Below are 21,202 nucleotides of genomic sequence, written 5' to 3' on the forward strand. Positions count from 1 at the left end.
GGTGCAGGGACAAGATTCCTTTGTCAAGACACCTTAGCAAAGTTTCCACTACACTGAACTTTGGCTTCAGGGGGAGCTGGGATCCCCAAGCCCAAGTTTCACTGCAAGCCACTGAGCACCTTAAAACCAACTCCTATTTGCAAACATGGGGCTGGTTCACTATGGGCTGCAGTCACTCCTCCAGTGAAGCTCACAGGCTGTTTACTACTGCTCTGAAGTGCAAAGAAACAGATGGAAAAGGGAAAAATGCATAGCCAAATCATGCCAGTCAGATTACAGAAGGCATTTAAGTAGACAATATATATTGTAATTACATAATAGGTATTTAATGGGCATCAAGCTGAGTCTGCTGGGGATAAGGAAAGCGATTTCTCCCCTTGAGTTAAAATTGATCAGGATTTTAACCCCCTATTGACACTCAAAGTTACATCCCATACTCCACGCTGTCTGAGCTCTCTTCTGGCTTCTAGTGCAACAGTTCCGAGATAGCTCAAACTGCAGGAACTCATCCCTGTTCCCATAATGGTCACAAAATATAGCATCTATTAGGTCCCAAGCAGTCACATACCCCTGCTTTGCAGGGTACGTGGACAATCAACTGCCACGCTCTATCCCAATTTTGCTTTGCAGCTGGATGCATGGGCTCCCCATTTATAACAATGGGAGGAAATGGGTTGCACTTGGGTTTGAAGATCAAGGACTTTGTTTTTTCACAAGGATTTGTTCTTTGACCTTGCCTAAGTTGCTTATTCCTTTCTTGAAGGAGTGACAAGGCTCTTCCACCTACCTGTGACCTGGCAAAGAGGTACACTAGTAAGCTGCAAAGCAATACCACCATTGTGACATGGAGCTATGGGCAATTCTTTGACCCACAGTCCCCACCTTCATCCTTCTCATCAGATGCCTGGCCTCACCTTCCCAGCGGATGTATCTCAGTGCCCTCTTATCTCGTGCTCATATCTTCTGTGTAAGACCAAATATTGACACTGTTCAGGAATGGCCCTTGGCTCTAAGCTCATCTTCTAACCCCCAAGATAGCCCTTGACCTCTCCCCTTATCCCCGAAAGGCCCAGGATAAATGCAGGAAAGTGTCACAGTGACTCACCTGAAAGCTGTTTTACAGCAGTTGGAGGGTTAAGCCCAACACATGACTTCTGCTTTGCAACAGCTCTTTCTGAAGGGTCTCAGTGACACTGAGTGACAGATGTTTGGATCTGTATTGTATCGTCATCCTAAGCTGAAACAAACTTTTCTCTAGCCCTGCCAAGGCTCTAATTCATGATGTCCCTTAGATTTAATAAAAACTGAAGAAAATTATTCCCTATTTTACAAAAATATGCCTTCTAAAATAGCTTCTAGCTCCTGAGTTTGGCAGCATCACAAACCAGAACAGCAGCTGTGGCACGTGATGCCTGAAGGAGCAGCAAGCTGGAAGGACTGGGATCACCTGTGGGTTACATGCTTGCAGAGCACCTGACACGTTGAATCTCCTCCTTGATCAGGGGTTGTTAAGATCCTGTCACAACACAATTAATAATATAATAGTACATGAAATGTTTTCTATATTAAATTAAAGGTATTAATTAACCATGATAATAACAAGTAACTTTATCATTGTACTTATGAAAGCCCATTGTCTGAATCCCATTTACATGTGGCTTCACTAGAACTTGAATAAGTGCTGGGCTCAGTCAACAACCTTCCCTTCAGCCAGAGCAGTGATTTGGTGTCCTTCCCTCTCCTCTAGCTATTTATTTCCACAAAAGCATGAACAGTTCTAATAGGAATCTACTCCACTCATGAACCTGGCTGAAAACTGCCTGTTTGAGTGATTAGGCAGGGACTGATAGATGAACAAGGGCAGAGCAATCACACAATCTCGTTTCCTTTGGGAAGCAAGCTAAAAAAAGGGTACAGGCAGTAGAAAACCAGACAGGAAGGCAGGAATGGGTCTATCAATAGCCCCCAGCTCCTGCCCTACTTCCTACTCACCAGCATCTCTCAGCAGATGTCAGGTAACCTTTAGAAACCCTCTGAAGAAGCATTCATTTATGAGACATTTCTTAAATAGAAATTGAGGGAATTTGGACTCGGTGCATTTATGAGCACACACACACACACACACACAAAGAAAGACAAAAAAAGACGAAAAAAAAAATCTCTGAGTGCGTGCATTTTATACCACAGAGAATTTTGTATAATTCTTAATAGAGCCACAGACGACCTGTGGGCTTTGTACTACATATATAGCTAAATGATCATGTCACATCGATGTCTCCCCATTCCCTTGGTGCTACCATCGGTCTGAGTGCAATCCCAAGCACAGCAGGGGAGAAAACACGTGCTTTAGCATCAACGGTCCTCCCAGGAGGTAAAATGCTTAAATTCTAGGTTAGACTGATTTGCTGTCTACAGAAGCTTGTCAGAAAGATGTTAATGGTAGTGAGTGGGAGAGTACGATATTGGTTTTACCTTGCTATGTTAGTATGTTCTTCCAGAGGTGAGAAAAGGGTTTTTTTCCAGGAGAGCAATGGATCGGGCTTTCCTTCGCTGCAGCTGCCGGTGATGGTGTGCGTTGCTCACTAGATGGCGAAGGCTGCCTTCCTCCCTGCAGACCTGCCGCCCAGCAAAGCTCCTACAGAAGAAACCAGGAATGCTGCTGGGGATGGAGAAAAGAACTTGGATCACTAAGGGAAGATTTAGGAGAGACCTAATAAAAAGCCTAATAAAGTCACAGAGCAGGGAAGGGTGGGTTATTAAAGTTCAGTGGTGGCAGGCTTCTCCTCGAAGAAATAGTGCCAAGTGTTTGAGGATCTTCCTCTTCCCCTGATTTGAAATGGACATTTAGGTGAAGGCCCAGCTACCGAGGAGTGGTGGGAGAAAAGATATCCCCATGAACCTCTTCTCCAGATTTCCTCTAACCTTCAAGAATCTCCTTGTCTTTCCGGTAGGATCAAGCTGATACGATCCACGTTTGTCCCTCAAATCTACATAGAGAGACACAGGGTGATACAGACTAGGATTAGTCCATCCTGTGTCCCCAGAGTGCTCTTGGAGATAAAAATCACCCTTTAGACATGACAACTATCTAACAGAGACACTCAATGTTCATCAGCCACAAGAATTCCCATTGCAGGGCTCCTGCTGCTGCCATGGGTTGAGCTCTGCCCATGTATAAAGGTGTGTGCTGCCTTCACATCACCCTTTCTCTGCTGTCCCAGGGATGTTCAGGAGGATTGCAACAGCAGTAAGAGGGGCACGGCAGAGCCTGATTTAAGTCACAAAGGCTGTGGATATTGAAGCTGAACAAATCTCATGATGTGCCAGGTTGGGAGACAAGGCTGCCCCAGGTACCTGCAGTCTCTCACCTAAAGCTAAAGAGGCAGAAGAAAGGATAGTCCTCTATCTAAGGTGCTTGGCTACAAGCCAAAGATGTCATTCTCAAAAAAAAAAACCAAACCCAAACAAAAAAAAATACAAATAAAAAAACTCTAGCGTGGCAAATCTGTGAACCAAGACTGTTGACTGTTTTGTGGCTGTTTTGAAACTATTCATCTGCGCTAGTGAGTCATAAACCAAAACAGTAGCTGCAGAAATGAGTTAAAGGAGGATAATTTCAGCACGTTTTCAGCTGCAGCCAGGTCACAGAATGTCCTGCTCTTGCAAGTCATCACTCTTTACATGTCAAGTTTTGCACTCTTGTAGCCGCAGTCCCTTACACAGCCTCAGCTATTTGCAAACAACTCCTCACACAAGTGCCAGTATTTTCAGTAGCACCAGTTCAAGGAGGAAGAAAGCCCTCTACTGCATATTTGTGTTACCAGGTGAAGAACTGGCTGAAAGAAGCTCAGCCCTGTAATTCTCAGGCTCCCCATCTGCATTGCTGGCTTTTCTTTGCCCATGGCCAGTCTGTAACTCAGCTCTCAAGCAGCCACATTTAGGCATGAGCCATATCCTACAGTTCTTGGGTAAACTGAGCTTGGAAACCTTAACTCATCTGGTCTTATGGGTGATGCTGAGCCCAGGTGTGCTTGAATTCTCAACTTCTCTCTCTGCCCAGACCATAAGAACCTGTGGCTGAAGTCTGAGGAAAGGGACAGTGTGTGTGCACTCTCACAGATGCCCAGATCCAGTGTGACTGTGGTGTCCACAGCTTACAGACGCCAATTCAGGCGTCTGAAACGTAACTTTACATAGTGGAGAATGACCTTTTCCTCCCCATGAGATGCCCTTACAAGAATGAGAGCCCATCCACATGAACATCTCAGCAGCAACACCAGCGAGCCCACACCCGAGCCTACAGACACATGCTAACACACAAGACCAGTAATATGTGGAATACTTACCCAGAGATTAATATATAGAGCAGCAAACAGGTTTATGAATGTTACTCACAGCCATTTGGCATAAAATGATCCCTGACAGCACTGTTTAGCAGCCTGAGCTTTTTCATTGTTTCCTCCAGCCCAGGACGTAGTACCCCATACTGCATCTTTTGCACAATAATGCAAATGTATTTCTATTCAGAAACCCAAGGCTGTTCCTACCCAGCTCACTGGGATATGAAAATACCTGGAAGCTAGTACTGACATTTTTCCTGAGGCTCTTTTCTATTTAACAGAAGCAAAGTCACGTTGCTGAGAGACCCCTTAGTAACAGGAAGCAGTTGTCTGGTTTGAAGAACCAGCTAGAAAGCAAACAGCTTTGCCTTCTTTTTAAAGCCCCTCAGGACAATATTTACTTTTCTAAAATATCATTGTGCCATGGCTTTGGGACTTTGCTTGACAAACTTGGGGGTCTCTGAGCAGTTCAAAGTGGGCTTGACCTATAGCTGAGCATAGAAAACAGGAACTGCATATAAATAACTAAATTACAGAGAGATCAATTCTCAGTCAACTCATTAGCAATGCCCGGCGTCTTTAAGTGATAACTCCACTGTCTAAGACCTTTACGTAATTACTTGCACAAGGCACATTTTACCCTTTGGTTCGCAAGTTTCATAAATGAAGGTTAAGTTTACTTAACCACCCAGGATTTACCAGCCATGTTAAAGCATAAAATGCATGTGCTGCCAGGTGTCTCTGCAGAAACTGCCTTGTTGATTCAGAGACTCCAAGGTTAAATGATGGCTCCTGAGTCCAAGTTAGTTTTCCTCTGGGGAACAGGAGGATCTGCACTGTAACATTGTACCACAGTTCAGCCGAGGTTCATTTAATGAGTCTTGGAGTTAAGATAGCAGTAATTGTGAAAACATGAATGAAAATCAGGATTTTGCTGTACATCGCACCCATAACAGGGATCTTGAGTGTGTCCCACTCCAGTCTATTACAGAAATGTGTTATACACTTTTTCCTAGCCAGGTACCTGTTTCTGCCTTACGCCTTTCTATCTGCATTTTGTACATATTCACACCTACAAGATGCATATCTCTTACTCCACATAGTCTATACAGATGAGTGGTGGGCTAAATTTTCAGCAGATGTGAACCACCATAGTCTTATTAATATTTTTGACAAGTTGCACTATCCAAGGATAGATTTTGTGTTTTCACTGTGGTGGTTTTGTACTTTTGACAAAGACTAACTCTTTCTTGACAGCATTTTGCATGTCCTGTTTGTACTCTCCCCACTTCCACGTACACTTAAATTTTTCAGCCACCACTGGAGCACCTAACAGCTTAGTAAAGTTGTAGGATGGGTTTACTACGCTTTTTACATACGCCATACCTAACGATCTATAACCATTCCTATTAATGTAATTATAACCACGGAAGAAACACGTTACTCATATCTGAACAGGATTATAGTATCTCTCTACCACTGATTAGCCACCTTTATCAACCGAAATTTGATAAATGGTGGGCAGTTGAACTTCCAACACAACAAATGGTAACAGGTCAGAACTTCCACCCTCTACATTTCTGGGTGCTTCTGTGCCTTATGTGCTTCTTGAGGGACTGTTGGGGCAGCCATCACGGTCTAGGGGTATGAACAAGGCTGTGTTTGCATAAGAGGTGATATCTTTTATTAGAACACACAAAGTCAAGAAAAGTATACAAATTCAAGCTTTAAAGCACATGAGCTTTTCTTCAGGTTTTGCCTTTTAACCACTGCAAATCTAAGTCCAACCTTAAAGGCAGGACAGAAGTAGTGGTGTGAAAAATTATGTAAAGGGCTTAGCACAATAGGCTATACATTGCAATAACTAACTGTTAGTCTTGGGGAAATAGCTCAGCCTCTGATCTGACATTTTAGCAGCTAAGAGCTCTGGCTAACAGATCGTACTCTGAATTACTCTCTCAAAACCTTATCAAAAGGAAATGGAGCCTTTTGAAATCGCTGGCATCTCTGGAAGACTGGTTTATTAAATTTCCCCTGGTTCAAGCAGAAAACCTCTGTTTTCCTCTGCTCTTTAACCTCTTATTTAAAATGTCATTTTACTTTGAACTGTCAAAAGAGGCAGTGAGAGAAGCAGCTAGCTCACCATCAGAAGGAGGTGAAAGCTGAAACTTTACCCTTCCTTAGTGAGTTTATCCACATATCAATGGCATGCTACACCAGTGTGTTTATTTTTATGACTAGAGCATATCCCTTAACCTCAGGGATCCGAACATTTCCCTGGAATGAACAGACGTTTCATATCATTTATTTCCCAGTGGCCCTTCCCCACACCGGCTCCACACACACATACATAAACACACACGCTTTTATTCACATTCTCTTGATCATACTGGTGTACACAACCAGACATCAGCTTAGCACGCACACACACATACCCTTATCCATAGCATCAGTCTTATCTATAGCCCTCTACATAAAATATAGGGGTACACATTCCTGTATTTAGATGTACGTATTTACAAGACACATATGAACATAAATGGCTATGATTTGTGGTGCATCTATTTATACAAGCCTACAGGCACACGTATGCACCCAAATGTCTGTGTGAAAATGTACATATATGGAAAACGAGGACTGCAAGGGCGCTAACACACGCCATTGAGTTCATGACTACTCAAGGCCTTGCTGGGTGGCTTCCATAACCAGAGGAAAGCGTTTCAATGGGACCCAAACAACTTACATCAGCTGAATCCTTGGATTTCACTTATCTCAGTCTCTGTATCAATTTTAAGGGGAAAACCACTGCTTGGACCTAATAACCAAAATGACAGACCAGGTTCCCCCTGAGAAGTCCTACAGCAATTAGGATTCTGTGAAGTTCCTGCAGCTTTGCTCTATTACAACGATGTCCCCTTGCCACATTGACTCAGGTTCTAATGAGATATTACTGAGCACTGAGGTTGCATTCGAGCTCCCATATAAGTGGCCAGCTGAGGATTGAACTCTTTTATCAGTTTTTGCTGCTTACTGTGGGCCAAGGTTTTCAGCTGGTGTAAATCAGCACAACTCCACCGAGGCCATGAAAAATGAGGTGCATGAGTTAAGCATCTGTCTCAATGGCTGATGTTTATCTTTGCTCTCATGACCTCAATTGCACTTAAGATGTACGTAAAGCCATGAAAACAGTTTCATGGGACATAGGCTTTCTGCTGATCATCTGTGTGCCGCTGATTTTTACTCCATTTGATTGCTAAACTAAGTTCAACAGATATGCATGTTACAAATAATTTGTCATGCTCTTAGTCGCGTTCCACCCCAGGCCACAAAATGTTCACAGTAATTGAAATGTACAGCCAAATTCCAAACTAGCATAAATCTCCGCTGATGTTAAACCATATGGAAATCCATATGATTTGAGGGCTGTAAAGAAAAAAGTCACTGCCTTCTAGTGAGAGACTTATGCAGCTCAATCTGATTAGTCTATCACAAAGAAGATTAAGAGGTGACTTCACTAGGATGTCCAAGTACAGCTGGAAAAAGAAAATAGAAGGTAGAGAACAGTTCTTTAATCTAGCTGAGAAATGCCAAGAGTGATTCATTGCTTGGAAGCAAATGCCAGAAAAATTTGAATATGCAATAAAGCATAGATTTTTTTTTTTAACACAGAATCATTGATCAAAGGATAAGGTTGACTTTAGCATTGAAAGTCTTCAGACCAAGGTCAGATGCTTCTCTTCACAAGATTCTTTTGTCTAGCACAACCTGTTGGGTTTGCTGTAACAGTAACAACCTCATCTGTTGAATCTGATGAGGCTGTGACTATTTATAAGAAGCAGTGAATTAAGACTGAGAAAAGCCACTGTACTATTGATAGAATTAAATTTACTACAGATTGCTTTAACTTCCACTTGAAAAGACTTGTGGGACTGCTAAGTAAGAAATTAGAACTGAAAGCACTGCACTTGATAAAATACAGAACTGACAGTCAAACTAATGATCCCTTCTCTTCATAATTATCTATTTACTTTAAAGCCTGGTCAGTTATTCCTGAAATCACAACATTTTTAGAGCTGCAAAACTAAATTCTGTTAATTTCCTTCCAATTATAATACTGTAAAAGAGATGAGTCCAGTCAAACATTAAAAAAAGAACTATTACTGATCACAGAGAAAGAAATCTGTCTCTTGCTAGAGATGCATTCCTCTGCAGCAAAATCAATGGTTTTCAACAGATCCCAACTGCCAAGTGCTGCAGTTGCTCCAAGTTAGAGCATTTATCCTAAGAAAGGCCCAGGTGCCAAGTTCATTTTTCCAAAAGTTTGCCAAAAAATGTCTTTGCACCATCTGTTCCCTAGCACTGGGGCATTCCTCAGGCCACGATGTCATCAGCTTCTCATTATTATTTTTAATGTTTCTTCAAAGTCAATCAAAGTCAGAACAACTGATTTGGGGTGTTTGCACTCTGTTGACATGCTACACTGTGCCAGAGGTACGTAAGATTATTTGGTTATTTCTATCCATGGCCTTTTGGCAGCAAAGCTTGAAGTCAGAACCCCAGCTTGTCAAATAGATTATGATTGTATCTAATGCATAATCACAAAGAACATGATATTTTAGATAAAAATATAAAATTGGGATTGTGTGGGAGTGAAATTGGCTCACTTCGGGCAGCTTTCTGAATTCAGTCATTGGTTCAAATCCCAACCAGAATCCCACAGCACTACGCAGCACCCCTAAGTTTCTTAGGAAACAGACCCATGCTTTCAAGTGAAGTCAGAGGGATGCTTTGTTGTGCTTCTACTGGAAGCGTGGGAAGGTTTTAAACCAGGGATATCACAGGCCGGGCTGCACTCATGCCCTTTGCAGCATAGTACAAGTAGGTACTTATTCTGAAGCAGAACACGGGCTATCACGGCCAGAAGGATGCATCGACTGATTGTGCTTTGGTGAGGGGTGACACCTGCAAAGGAAGAAAAGGTTGAAAAGGTGGAGGGAAGTCATGTTCTAGATACATAAATAAAACCTACTTCCCAGAGGTAGCAAAGCCCACACATAAGCAGCAAAGCCCAGAAGTCCAGCTCTCTAAAACATTATTGGCTTTCATGTGGCCCTGCTCAGCTAACAGCTGTGTGAGTAGCTGCTGCTTTATCTGGCCACACTGCTTAATGGTGATTTAGGAAGCAAACTTGCAGAGACTGGGGTTCAACGGACAGGGTGAAGGTCTAGGGCATTTCCCTGGGATTAGCAACTGCCTAAGAGATAGGCTGGTGGCACTTCAACACCAGATAAGGCTCAGCAGCAATGCTGCTAGGGCTGAAGGGAGACTGGAGCCAAACTCCAACCAGAGGAAGAACCTCCACCCTAGAAAAGGGCCCTGCCCTAGGAATATTTTTGGGTTATTCACTGGGTTATTCACCAGACCCTAGAATGGTTTATGTTGTTGGATAGGGCCATGAGGAACATATTTCTGGTGTCAAAATGTACTCCAGGCCTGTCTGATGTACCCGATCTGGTTATGACTAAAGGTGACTGAATCATATCAGGTCTGTGCTCTCCAGAAAGGTCACTATCCTGCAATGTAATATCATAGAATCATAGAACCATGTAGGTTAGGAAAGACTCTTAAGATCATAGAGCCCAACTATTAACCTTCTACTGCCAAGGCCACCTCTATAGCATGTCCTTAAGCACCACATTTACCATTTCTGATGGTTAAATGGTTACAGCAGTATTTCAGCCTCAGATGAGACTATATCATACTGGAGTATTAATGATGTCATTATAATGCGGCCACTGAGTCCTTTTGCCCTCTGTAGACATTCTCCACCCATGCAGAGCAAAACCTTGAGCCACTCCAGACTGCAACGGAGCCCCAGCTCCTCACACTGAATGCAAGTAAATGTTCTTTATTTCAGCTGCTCTGTGGCCGTGGGTGTTTTCCCCCTCAGAAAGAGTGAGGGGGAAATGAGAATCAATACAGAATCGGTATGCACATTTTCCTCTAGCAAGCTCAAGGTCAAAGCAGCAGTTTCCCCACTACATGGTGCTAGAAACCAGAAGTAGATAGAAATCACTGCAAAGCGGAGACTGTAGTCTGCACTTAGCAAAGAGAAGATCTCCTAATACTTACACAACAACAGTTTGGTGGATAAACCAGGCTTCCTGACACTACTTTTTAAGCCATTAAATAACAGGAAGGTAGTAATCCAACAAGTGTTTTTATCATAAATCCCTTGTTCCTGAGCCCATCAGACAGATAAGAATTGAATACTTTACAGCATGTAGCTGAACCATAGCCCTTTGCGGATCACTACACAACAGAAAATAACCCAAAAAGTTTGTGAAACTGCAGGCAAGGTGCTGCACAAACCCCTCACAAATCCCTTTTGTAAGATGGACAGGTCAAAGTCAAAGGTTGGAACAACTCTCTAGATCCCTCCTCTCTCCCCTCACCAGTTTGTTTTTGATTATTTTGCACACAGATCACAAGGCAAAAAAATGTGTCTTATTTCACTAGGGAGCGGAAGAGAAACACACTTGATGGTACTTTAAAGAATCTTTTTTTCTTTCCTTTCAAAAACAACAATTCAAGTAAATTAATAGGCCTGGTCTGACGAGTATGAGTCACTTTCAGTACAAACTAACCACAAAAACTGGAAATCTGGTTTTAAATTTAGAGGAGAAAGCAGAAAAGAAAAGATTATAAAGTAATTCACACATTTTTTGAAACATGCAATATTGCCAGCAATCAGAAGAGAACAATAAGCTTCCAACATCAGAGATCATAATGCAACCTCTAAGCCACAGCCAAGCAATAAACAGAGCTCTTTAGTGACCAAATAATTACAGACTTTGAAATCAAAAGATTATACCATGCAACTAATGCAGAGAATAAACTCCACTCCACATGTGTTTTTACAGCTTGATACTCCATTACCATGAATAGGTTCTTCTGACAATTTGCATAGATCAGCCGTAGAGAAAGATCAGCCTCACCGTCTCCCCAGACTATCCTTTAGAAAGCTGTGGCAACTTGATGTGTTTGTCTCTACCCCTACTCCATTTTTCCATCTTTGTCTCACACAAAGATATCCTCCTCAAAACGCAAACTGATTTTTCTATGGACGTACACGTGTTTCCCATTGAGTGCTGTGGGATCCATGTGGGTGTTTGTGCCTTACAAGCATGTACATGCAGGCTCACATGCACTTAATAGTATTCCTGTTGGAAATCTGAAGTTTAAATTATTTCTTCAATAATTACATAAAAAAAGGCTAGCAGAGATGAGGAGAAAATAATTCCCTAAAACAGCACTTCATGATGTTAGTGAAGAGATTTTTTGTTCTTCCTACAGCCATGAGCAACTAGAACAGAGAAAACTGAGCTCTTAAGGACAACTGTAGCGTGCATCGCTGGCTTCAGATCACAGCCACTTTAGCAACATGCTAAAAGACACACTAGCTCTTCTCTTCGCTGGCTTAGCTCCCATAGCTTCTCCTCCATGTGGGCTAGGACACTAATGAAGCTGGAAAACAAAGCCTCCAGCTTTTTGCCCAGTCCTAGCATGGCCATCATAGCACAGGAATACAACCATCCAGCCTTCCTCAGACTCAACTGCAGTGTAATTCCACCACCATTTTCCTTTCCTCCCTGAGCTTTTATCTTGGGCAACTTTGGGTATATGTCAAAATCATGCACATTCTTGACAAAAAAAAAACCCTTGTCAATCTTGACACTTTAGTTTTACAAAGAAATAGTATCTGTACACAGTGACTGCACATAGATAACACAGCTTTGCAAAGAGAGTCACTATATATTGTGACTACACACAAACACACACACATAAATTAGAGGAGAGATACAGCATTTTGCTGAGCCGCAGCCCCAGAGACAGCTGATGTATTAGGGCTGAAAGATTATGTAGATATCGACCTGAGGCAGCAGTACTGTGGGATAATTTAGTCCCAAGGGTTAATTGACTATGAATGATCTTAAGATCACCAAACAACCTAACTAATAGCTTGTAATAGGAGCTTTACATACAAGACATGTGCAAGACATAGCGTCTTGCAATATCCCACATACTTCAACGTCTCCCATTATTGCAGATTCAATATTATAGGGAATATGGTGAGTGGTTTTTGCTCTGTAATATTTCTTATATATATTATATATTGTATGATGCATGTTTCACATTATATTACATATTGTGTAAATTGGTACAGAAGCAAAGACTGTGTTCCAAACTATATTGACAACAATCATTCATTGACCGTTAAAAGCAGAAACTGAAGTCCAGCAGTGCTGGACACCGTTGGCAGCAGTGCAGGTACTGTTGGCATTGCGGGAGGGGTGGGAGGAGATGGCACAATCCTGCTAAACAAAATGAGGAGTATTCTCTCTGTCTGCAGAAGGAGAAAGTGGTGAGACAATGCAGCTCTCTGGCGAGGTCACTTGGCTGTGCACAAGTCATGCTTCAAGTTTTAAGAATTTCACCCACCGATGTGTTATAACAAACCCTACAAGTGGTTTTGGGTTCTCCTCTGCCCCGAGCACTGTGTCTGAGCCTCGAGAGTGGAGAAGAGGTCCTGGGAGGGACTGCCTTTCGCCCCCCTTGCCCTGCAGCAGGCAGCCTGACTGCTCCGGGCTTGGCTTGAAGGGCATTTAGCAGCAGAAATTAAACCGGTTTTCCTCCCCTCTGTCAAACAGATTTGTTAGCCGAGCAATCTGCCAACAGCCAGCCCGGGTGGCAGCTGAGGGCAGAAACCTTCTGCCTCTGCTAAGGCACCTGAATTCAGTGTAAATCACCGAGTCCACGTTTCAGTCCTTGGGAAAGGAGAAAAGGAGCGGGATTTCTGGTGATTCCGTGATTTTCAGGAGGAGCTTTGGGGACGGAGGAGCCCCCGGCACACACGTGCTGCCGCGCTTCTGGTCCCAAGCACAAGGCGAGGCGGTGCCTCTGGGTTTGGAGCCCTTTCCTAAACCAGCGTTTGCTTAACGCGCATCGCCGGCTTTATTTAGCCTCGAAGCTTTGCTTCACTCGCTTTTCCCCCCTCCTCCTGCCCCTGCGGGAGTAGGTACCGCGGGGCGCGCGCGGGGCAGGATGCGGGTGATGCGGACCGGGGACGAACCGGCACCGCCCGCTGGAAGGAGAGGGTCGGTTCGTGCCTCCCCCGTGCCCGGCAGCCTCGGGGAGGGGGAGAACAGCGGATTGGGGGGAAGACAGGGCATAGAGTGGGAATGGGGGGTGTCCTGTCCCCTCCCTCCCGCCCCCTCCCCTCACCGCCCTGCGGAGCACTGAAGGATGCGGCAGATCTCTATCGAAACGGTGGTCTCAGTAATTACAGCTCAAAGGTCGTTTAGAGGTAGAAATATACACACAGATACATATTTGGAGGCTACTTCTATATATATGGCCATACACGTGCAAGCAAACGTGTATTTGATGAAGCTTTCCCGTTTATATGTACGTGTTCTCTTATGCTGTGGGTCTGTCTAAGGGTATCTGTAATCTCTGCGTCATACGAATATGCCACTTCCAGAATTTCTAATTCTAATTTTCTGTTAAGAACATAATGCGTGTTCTTAAACACGTGTGTGCTTAAAAGTATGTGCTTAAAAGTATGTACTAAAACATGTATGTACTAAACATATGTACACGCACCTATGTACTAAATATACATACACATATACTATATATAATTTTTCTAGACATACACATACATACTAAACATACTAAATATACTAAACATACATGCACACACATACTAAATGTATACACCTAAGTACTAAATATATATACTAAATATACAATATATAATTGTTCTAAATACACAGACACGTAACAATACATACATGTATGTGCAAAAACATAACGTATGCTCTTAAAGGTATGTTCTTAAACGTATGTACTAAATTTTCCTGAAGGATGTACTTAAATTAAAGATATAGGTAAATGTACTTCGAAATATTTTCTACGGTATATAGAACTGTATACACAATTTGGAATTACGGAGATATGTATATAATGTGCCTGAGACACATGAGACATATTTCATCGCATGTTTCACAAATGTACCGGGTAATGAATTATTAATTTGTCATATGTGTCACATATATATACACAGGTATAATTGTGTGTGAGTCTGCTCTAAACTTGTAAATTATCGGGGAATAAAGAGGACCGAGTAGGAGGGAGAAGCCCCGGGCAACCATCTATCAAAGAAAACCCACCCCGGGGGACATAAACACCCTGATTTTGTTTCGGAGCCTGGCTCGGCTCACGGAGAGAAATGTCACTTCGAAACAACGGGACAGCCCCCGGCCCGGGGCGGGGGGGTGGGAGTCAGGGACCCCCAGGATGCCCGACACCCCCTGGCATCCCTGCCCGGGGGCAGGTAGTGATGCTGACGGGGCTGCAAACGCTGTGTCTGCACACGCTCGTTCTCGGGAGGGGGAAGAGCGAATATCTGCAAACAAATCTCCACAGGGAAGTTTAAAAAACAAACAAACAAACAAAAAAAAAACCATAAAAACTTTAAAAAAACCCCACAAACACAAAACACCAAAATAAAATGAATATCGTAGCAAAACGGACCCGGGCAGAGCCAGCCTGATCCAAAGCCACTCGTTGTTCGTAGCAAAAAAATCAATCAAAGGAGAGGGAAATCCCGCTGGTTTTGTTCGGCTCGGAACTAAAGCTTGCCGACATTTTTGTAAAATTATTTGGCATCAGCCGGTGTGATTGTGTAAAAAACCCTTTGGGATGCAGCCGGCGAAGGGCTGTTGGGCTCCCGCGGGAGCCGGAGAGGAGGGGTCGGCAGAAGGAGGGAAAAATAATTACAAAAGACGCGGGGGTGTCGCTAAATAGAAAGATGGAGGGAGACAGAGATGCTGAAAAGAGCGGCGCGGGAGAAGAAGATAGGATGTAACGAGAAGGACAGTTAGAGCGGAGCTGCGCCGTGGAAAGGGTCGGAGCGTTGAGAGGGGCTCCGGGATGAGAGATTTTGTCTTGGGAGAGGGGGAAGAAGGTAAATCCAAAGGAAGAGCTGCAGCTGTACGCTAGGTGATGCCGGGCAGGACGCAGCCCCGCAGAGAGCCCGCCTGTCTTGGAAGTTTGTCGCTCCCTAATGATCAACATTTTTATTTGCTAATTAGAAGTGCCTTGGCGATACCTGCGCCTTAGGGCTCCGCTGGGAGACAACTCCGTTTGGAGCATCTCTGCCAGCCTCCCGAGACTCACTTTCCTGCACGCATCTGCGGAGGAGACACCCCCAAACCCTCCCTTTTCCCATCCTTCCCAAACCAGCCGCGCCAGCCTGGCATCGCTCTCACGAACCGGGCTTTGCTCCTGAGCAAACGCTGCCGGATCCGACCCTTTTCGGCTAATGCAGTGATGTTCCTCCCCCTCTCTTTACAAAAATACATATTTTTAGTTTCTTTTATGTCTATTTTTGGCCCCCCGAGGGCTGCATTTCCCTCGGCGGGGCGCAGGGGGTGCAGCGGCACCGTGCGGAGCCGCAGCGGGGCGGGGATGGAGGGGAGGGAGAGCCGTCGGGGATTTTACTCGCGGTTTCTTCTCTATTTCTTGCCTTTTTTTTTTCACTTTTTTTTTTTTTTCCTTTTTCACCTGTCCGTCGAGGACAGAGCCATGCAAAGCCGCCCTATTCATTTCCCCCGTTCCCACAAATAAACACCCACCCCAAGTCACCTCTCCCGCTACGTCTGAGCCCCGATATTGCCCCCCCTGGAAAAAAGGGGGGCAGATGCTGAAATAAATGTATGCAGCTCTGCAGCCAGATTCCCAGCAGCCCGAATAAACAAACACTGTCACCTTCCTGCTCCGGGACCGGGGAGTCCCTCTGGCCCCAGCCCTGGGACACCCCTCACGGGAAGGCAGATTTATTGTCCCTAATCAGCAAATCGTTTAGGTCATTACAAGCCCATTACCGAGGGACAGGCGGGGCCAGGAGAAACCTTGACCGCGTCTCATCGTGTGAACCGGTGTCTTTGAAAACCAGAGAAGAGGAAAAGGATTCGCTGGAGATGTCCCTGTTCTCACTCCCCCCGCTAATCTTTACTCTTATCTGCTGATTTCCTCCAGCCTCCTGTGCCCCCCTAGAACCAGTCCCCCTAAATCAGCCCCCGCCATCCTCGACTCCTTCCTGCATCATTGGCAGCCAGGGCAATGCATCTTCCCAGTCAGACCTAGGGGATGAGACCATTTCACTGGTTTTGGTGGAGGGTCTTTTTATATCATCTCCACCTTTTACAAGCTTTTCCCCTTGTTGCTTTTCCTAGTTCTCCTCACTGACATTCATCCCATCAGGGAAGAATTTAGGGCAGAGCTTCTCAGGTCTGAATCTACTTGGTTCAACACTAGGGATCCACCTTAGAGGAAGGGAAAGGGGGCGACTCAGGCCCCTGAAAATCAGGATTCCCATATCACCACTGAATGTGACCCTGATGTGGCATTCTGCAGCATCCCCGGTACTCAGAGTAGGTACCAGGGATATCAACAGCCAGACGGAGCCAGGGGACTGCACAGATCCTCACGCTGGGGCCGGAGAGACCCTTGTCTCTCCCTTCACCCTTTTTACCTCCACCCTAGTAATTATGCAACCTCTCCTGACCCTGCTTTCTATCCCTTTTATCTTGGCCTCAGTGCCTGTTCGCCCAAGCAGGCAGGGCTGAGCCGTTGGAGATTGCTCCAAGGTCCTTCCATCTGGCACTTTCTCTCTGTTCCCCCACTCAATAAATAAAATAAGGGTCACCTTTTTTTTTTTACTTTTTTTTTTTTTTTTTTTTTTGGATCACACACCAAGGCCCATCACAAATGAGACCCCCGAGGCTTTGATGCCTGTGTTTGGACACAAGCAATTATCTCTAATTATTGTTTTGCTTTTCAGTTTGCCCAACTTTCCAACAGCCTTGAAAAGAAACTTCAAGGAGGGGGCTCAGCAGACTGAATGAGACATTTCTCCACGAAAGCCCCTCCCAGAGCCCCCTCTCGCTTCCATATTGAGGGAAACAAAATCTTCACAAATGTTTAAGTACAATATGGGTTTGGCAAAGGGTTTTCTTTTCTTTTTTTTTTTTCTTTTTCTTTTTTTTTTTTCTTTTTCTTTTTTTTTTTTGAAGATGATTTCTAAAGACACAGGAACATTTGTACAAATAAGGCGCAGATGGGAGTGGGGTGGGGGAGCACATTGGAGCTGAATATCTGGGAAGGGAGGTGAAATGGTTTTCAGCTGGGAAGGAAGTGGAGAAGCAGAGATTAAAACCCCCTTAGACTTTCCCACCACTCATAAATAATACATTAAATTGTACTTACTGCTTTCTGCTCACTGAGGAGCACTGGGCAAAGACCTCAAGTCCTGAAGAAAACTCACAGTCTAGAGGAGTGGCAGCACTGGGAGGCAGGAATGAAGAGTGATATTTTGGGAAGCTGTCTAGAAGGATGTGAAACAACTAATAATAACATGTCTAGTCTATGCTCATGCGTGCATTACATACCTGCATATGCACACGCAGATATACATATGTGGATATTTTCGTGCTGGCAAATTGCATGGGCATATTTGCATCTACACACACGTATATATGTGTGCAGACTTGCAGCTTAAGCAAAAATATACTCACAGACTGAAAAACATATATGCACACAGCTATTACACACATGCAAGTACAAGCAGGTACGAGCATGCATGGAGGGATGTATGTTCACCTCCACATGTGCATATGCACATCCACAGGCCCATCATATCTGTGTGCTCATACACACAAGAAGGTGTGGGAAGGATGTGGATAAATAGGTTGACACACTTGTAGTAACAATCAATAAACTCCCTACGCTGCATGTGTAAAGTCATTTGAGAGACAGGATTTTACTCAGGCTGTGTTACACATCTGTTCTAACTTCTTAAAGCAATGATGAAAACTGCACAACACAGGTTTCCCACTGAATAGCCATATTTTAACGGCTAACTCACTATTTATTTAGTAATTCTTCATAGTAATCAGAACAGGCTACGCAAAGTATGTCTAGCCTGTTGAGACATATCTTTGGCCAAAGGACACTGATCATTTTCTGCAGCTAAAATTCCTCTTCAAATCAATGCCATCCAGCAACTAGATCTTCACAAACCAGCATAGTTGTCCATCACATCTCCATCCAAGAAAAAGAAAACTCAGCTCTCTTCCTACCCCAGACCTAATTGCACAGACCAAGGGTAGCAAAGGTAAGGGAGCTTTTGTTTATTGCTCCCCTCCATTGGTGGTAGCACTGCAGAGAAGTCGCGTTACAAATACTTGTCTTTCTGCCTGGCTGTCTGTCAGCATGTATGTCTAAAGAAACAGTCTAACTATATGTATATAAACACAAAGTGATAACACATGTATTTGTACACATCATGCTTATATATGATGATTGTATCATTATATGTATACATACATGCATATAAGTAACCCCAGGCATGTAAGTCCCTTGGGTATTTTATTTTACCACTTGATTATTAGCAGCAGTAGCAATAATAGACATAGTTCTGTCAGATCTAGACTGGTAACATAAGAGCATATCATCCTTTTAGGAAAGTAATTAGCATCAGAGATCTCATTCCTTTTGCTACCCTTCTAATTAATTATACTTGGTAATGCCATCATTAAGAAGAGCGGAGTGTTTGTTCTTTTAATCTCTATGTAAGGGACATGAGTTGGGAACAAGCTGCTTTGGGGTAGCTTTGCTGCACTCTTTATTTCACCACTCAGCCCTCCTCTTTTTTTTGCACCCTCCAAACAAAACAAAACAACCCCCCCCCTAAAAAAAAAAAAAAAACCAAAAAACCAACAACTAGGAAACACAGTGAATTAAAGAAGTCTTGACTTAAAAAAGACCCATATGTTTGCAAATGCTTTCCAAATGATCCCTTTCTGAATCCATGTGTTGTGCACAGGGTGGCGGCGGGGGAGGACACCCCGCTACAGATTGTGGCTCTGATCTCTGGGTTTTTCCTGAGCTCGGGGGCTGTCTGCAGTGTGGCGTGACCCTACTGCCAGGGGTCGGTGCACTCGCCCGGAGGGCGGCTGTCCCCATCGCTCTGGCACAGCCATGGGCCCCACTCCCACACGTGGGGTCCCGGATCTAAACTGCTAATTGCACGGGTTCACAGATCCTCCAGCCCAGCGCCTCGCCGAAAACCAGCTCCTCGCTGAGCCCACATCTCTTGGGGACCACACACAAGCACCGCACAGAGCTTTTGTGTGGCAGAAAAAAGGGGATGCATAATAGCAAGGACGAGAAAGAGAAAAAGAGTTGGTAAACACATTGGCCATGGTACCTAGAAACCAAGGCAGTGCAACAGGTTCCCAAGAGAAGATCAAAAGTTGGCCTTTGGGATAAGCTACTGAGCAAACTCAAGTATGTTTCTATAATGAACTACACAAAAGCAGCAGGAGGAGTACTGCACTAAACTCAATGAGCTGCTCATAATGCACTGATATGTATATTATATAGATATTCCCATACCTGCTGTACCAGTCCCGGCTAACATAGGTGTGTGCGTGGGCAAAGTGCAGCACTTAAATTCACCACACGCACGACACGATCTATAAATAGATATGCACCACAAAGATATACTTAAGCAGTTCTCTCCACAGGGAATTAGATCAAAAGGTTCACAGTTCTGCCGTGAGACCTCAATGTGACTTATTAGACAACTTTACCTACAGGTACCTGCAGAGATGTGTGAGTTTATGGGCATGGTAGTAGTGCTGAATACACAAAATATGTGCGTGTATATCACATATAGATCTGCACATGTGACAAAATAAATCTATATGTTTAGATGTTTGTGTTATATATTCATATGGTTATGTGCATATATTTCAGTTGCAAAAATGTCCAGTCGATTCTGGACTCAGTAGGCACAGATGGCTATGCCTTTGTTGTTGTAGTGTGTGGGCTACACGTACACCTAATAAAAAAATCACACTAACATGCAGCTCAAAAATTTTATCCTTTTACTCAAAAATGTACAATGAGAATTTTCTTAAGAAGGTGGGATGTGCTTTTATGTTCGAAAACTTCAGCAGCCTGAGAGATCATTAATACTCATTTATCTTTCACCTGACATGACATCTGTCGTGTCAATTAGCTTTCCTTTAAGAAGAACAGGGAGCAGTTATCTTATGCCCTGGCTGCCTTCTTATAAAGAAAAGACTTCATTTGTTCCAGGAGCTAATATACTGGTTTCCTTCACTGTTACTCACTGAGGCAGTAAGTACGAATGTGACAGCCAGACGGATGATATAAATGCACATAGACATCTAAGGTCCAAAAGGAACATAATACAGCGTAATCCCAGTTTAACATTATTTTAAAATAAGGGAGAAACACTTGAACTCTCCCTACATAATGATACGAATTTTGCCCTGGATAAGATTACGTGGTTTTCAAGCATGATTAGCCATATGTCCAAACTGAAATGAGACAAAAACAAACCCAGTAACTTTGCAGCGTCTTGTGCTGAGCTCAGCATTTTTTAAAAGGGACAATACGGAACTTATTCAGCTGAAGTGCAGTCATAGCGATTGTTCTGTTGAGAGAAATATGTTGTTAGAAAAATGAAGGGACAGCTTAATTTGTCCATTGCTTTAGAAGGAGAACACCTAATGTAACTCATTTTTTTCAGCTTTTATTACGTGTTACAACCAGTTTGAATCCCCGTAGAGTAAATCTAGATAGACCTTAATCAACAGTGGTTTCTTAAAAACTTACTTAGACCATCTCCTATCTGTATCAAATAATTTATCTTAATAAAATGACCAATATGAATTTGTAAAGAAATAATGACAGTAAAGACA

General features: G+C 43.6%; 1 long non-coding RNA gene across 1 annotated transcript in view; it reads right to left on the reverse strand.

Moving 5' to 3' along the window:
* Nucleotides 1-21,202, reverse strand: part of LOC128852867 (uncharacterized) — a 117,513-nt gene that overhangs the window by 15,122 nt on the left and 81,189 nt on the right. The window contains exon 2 of the long non-coding RNA XR_008450966.1: nt 2,473-2,659. This is a non-coding gene — a long non-coding RNA (uncharacterized LOC128852867). The remainder of the gene's footprint in view (nt 1-2,472; nt 2,660-21,202) is intronic.

This window comes from Cuculus canorus, chromosome 8 (genome assembly GCF_017976375.1).
Source record: "Cuculus canorus isolate bCucCan1 chromosome 8, bCucCan1.pri, whole genome shotgun sequence".
Classification (NCBI taxonomy): domain Eukaryota; kingdom Metazoa; phylum Chordata; class Aves; order Cuculiformes; family Cuculidae; genus Cuculus; species Cuculus canorus.